The sequence below is a fragment of the Plecotus auritus genome (genome assembly GCF_963455305.1).
Source record: "Plecotus auritus genome assembly, chromosome: 1".
Classification (NCBI taxonomy): Eukaryota; Metazoa; Chordata; class Mammalia; order Chiroptera; family Vespertilionidae; genus Plecotus; species Plecotus auritus.
Genome location: NC_137770.1, coordinates 50209176 through 50212805, shown reverse-complemented (window position 1 = coordinate 50212805; position 3630 = coordinate 50209176).

The window sequence follows — 3630 nt, the reverse complement described above, 5'->3', positions numbered from 1 at the left end:
GGCTTAGATCCCCTTTGTTGCTTTCCAGCAAATTAAAATTTATCTCTCAGGGAGGAAATGAGGGGTCGGGTGGTTTTTTGTGTTTTTTTTTTTTTTTTTTTTTTGCTTCTTCTTCTTAATGGGCCCTGATGAAGGAAATGAATTCCGGGAAGGGATCAGAAATACGATCTACTGCTAGTCTGTTTGGGAAGGTCTGGGGGCTCCCTGTGCCCTCAGAGGGGGCAGCTGGGCACAGTGTGTTTTATTATATAATTAACCTTGACCCTTCTGGGTTCAAAGAGAGAGGTAGTTGGAAATAAATCAATAGTCTGGTCTGGTCACTTCAAAGGCTTCAGAACCCGCTGGAAAATTCCATGTTGGTTCAGTGTGTAAATTGGAATAGGGTGTTCAATTCTTTTTGAAAGGTGGGTAGGGGGTGAGTCTCAAGTTGAAATTAATTGTGTATCCGCTTCCTTTAATCAAGCAATCAGAAGTCCTTTTTGTGTATCTTGTGGGGGTGGGCGGTGGGAAGGCCCAGGAGAAAACAAGGCGTGACCTATCTGAGGCCACTGGGCCGGGCACTAGGACAATAGGCATCTCTCCAAGCCTAGCAGGCACCTCCCTTCCCTGGCAGTGTCCAGCCCTTTGTTCGAACACGTCTGGAATTCTTGGAATCATCAAACTATCACCATCGTAACGCAGCACTTACTGAGTTCTTCCTATGGAGCAGGTGCCAAGGATTTTCCAGTTATTTTCTCATCTGAGCCTCAAAACAACCCAATTAGAAAAGTACAATCATTATCTCTATTACAGATGAGGAAACTGAGCTTCAGAGAGGCTACAGAGCAAGTGCAGAGACACTGTGAGGTTTTCAAAGCCGGGTTCAATGCCACAGCTCAAGGAATGAAAATAAGACCCCTGAAGACTTGCAAATTACCCAGTCTCCAGTCTCCATGTTCTTCTCCCCAAAGTTGTTAGAAGGGCAACAGAGTGGGGGCTGATTTCTCTTCAAGTCTCTCTTGCTATCATCTCTAATTCACTTTCATCTCTCTCCTTTCTTTTCATCTTTCTTACTCGTGCCTCCTCCCCTCCCTCTTTGCTTTCCTTTTTTCTTGCTTTCTTTCCACAAGCATTTTTGTGTGTGTGTGTGTTGAGTGCTGCTCCGTGACAGCATTGGGGGGTCATAAAGAGATAAGACACTGTGCCTGTCCTTTGGAAACTCGCAGCCCAAGTTCTCAGAACAGGGACGACGGACATACATCTTGTGTGTATTAAGAAGCTGCAGGTGGAGACTGAGGGTTAAGCCCCGCGTAGATGAGAGGTGGTTCTAGTTGGAGAGGATCAGAAAGGACTGCGAAGAGGTGATGTGTGGAAGGATCTGGAAAGCAGGAATGGTGGAGCCGCATCATTCCAGGCTGAAGGAACATCTTGCAGAAAGGCCTGGAGGGAACACTATGCATAGCTTGTTCCACAGAAGCCACGATGTCAACTTGGAGGATTGGAGGCAATGATAGGAGCCAAAAATTACTGGTAGGCTTTGTTAATAATAATAATAATAATAATAATAATAATAATAGCAGCAAGCATGGTCCCGAGTTTCCCCCCCCCACTAATTACTGTCATTTATTTAGTGAAATTCTAGAAGATAAAAATTTAGTTCAAATTAAGTCCTTATGACTTTTTTCCTGTTTTTTTTTATTTCAAGAAAAAACAATTTTAAATCTAATAATGTTACATGCAATAAACATTAATATCTCAAGAAAAATGATTTTCAATGATAATATTACATACAATAAACACCAATTATTCAAGAAAAATGATCTAAAAAAAGAAAAATGATCTTACATATAATATTACATGCAATAAACATTAATATTTCAAGAATAAAAGGATTTTAAAAAAAGAATAAAAGGATTTTAAGTATAATATTACCAAAATGTACTAACATAGTATGATATCACAAAAGTTGTAGTAAATATTAAAAATCTGCAAATAACAGGATTACTTCTATTATATTCTAGAATATTTTTTTCCTTCTGGCTCTATTTTTGTTCATCAGTTTATGTTGTTCATTATATTCCACAAATGAGTGAGATTATATTATATTTATCTTTCTCTAACTGGCTTATTTCTCTTAGAATTATGCTTTTAAAGTCTATTTTGTCGGCTATAAGTATTTCTACTCCAGCTTTTTTTTTTTTCTTTTCCATTTGCATGAAAACTTTTTTCCATCCCTTCACTTTCATCCTGTGTGTGTCTTTTGCTTTGAGGTGGGTCTCTTGCAGACAGCATATAGCTGGGACATGTTTTTGTATCCATTCAGGTACCCTACACCTTTTGATTGGAGCATTCAATCCATTTACATTTTGGGTTATTATTGAGAGGTACTTATGGCTAGGTTTCTCTCTCTGTTTCTTCTCAGCAATCTCTTACAGCAATCCCTTTAGCATTTATTGTAATGCTGGCTTGGAGGTGATGAACTCCTTTAGCCTTTTTTTGTCTGGGAAGCTCTTTATTTGACCGTCTATTTTGAATGATAGCCTTGCTGGGTATAGTAATCTTGGTCTCAGATCCTTGCTTTCCATTACCTTGAGCACTTCATGCCATTCCCTTCTGGCCTGTAGAGTTTCTGATGAGAAATCAGGTGTCAGCCTTATGGGAACTCCTTTGTAGGTAATAGTTTTCTTTTCTCTTGCTGCCTTTAAGATTCTTTGTCTTTAATATTTGGCATTTTAATTCTGATGTGTCTGGTCATGGGCCTGTTTGGGTTCTTCTTGTTTGGGGTTTTCTGTGCCTCCTGAACTTGTGTGACTTTTTCCTTTACCAGGTTAGGGACGTTTTCTACCATTATTTCTTCAAACACTTTTCTATTCCTTTCTCTCTTTCTGCCTCTTCTGGCATACCTGCTATTCTAATATTGTTACATTTCATATTGTCCCACAGCTCTCTGAAGCTGTCCTCCTGTTTTTTAATTGTTTTTTCTTTTTGGTCCTCTAATTGAGTGATATTTTCATCTGTCTTCTAATTCACTGATTTGATCCTCAGCTTCCCCTAATCTGCTGGGTTCCTATGTATTCTTTATTTGTGTTATCTCATTCTTTATTTCAAACTTTTCTTTTTTCATAGTTACTATATCTTTTTTCATACTTTTGAGTATTTTTAACATCATTACTCTGAACTCTGTTTCAGATAAATTTCTTATCACTGCTTCATTTATCTCTTCTGGAGAATCTCTAATTCTTTTATTTGGGGGTTCTTTGTTTCCTCATTTTGGTTGTCTGCGTTTGTGACTATGTATGAGGTCAGTGGTCGGCAAACTCATTAGTCAACAGAGTGGCAAACAGCGGCTCGTGAACCACATGTGGCTCACAAGCCGCAATTTGCCGACCACTGTATTAGGTAGATCCTTTATACTTCTCAGTCTCGAGTGCAGGACAGGTTAAAGGCTGTTTCTGACTAATTGGATCAGGTAAAGATTCAAAGCCTTCAGAGACCTCCTCTGTCTACAGACTAATAGGATTCCAACTTGAATTGCCCCCAGGCAATGGTCCTCAGGTGTGGCGAGAGTTTTTTTTTTCTCAACAGGGTGGGGCAGTTGCTTCTGCCTGGAGGCTAATTGTTACTTTTAATCTCTTAAGTTGCCTCAGGGCA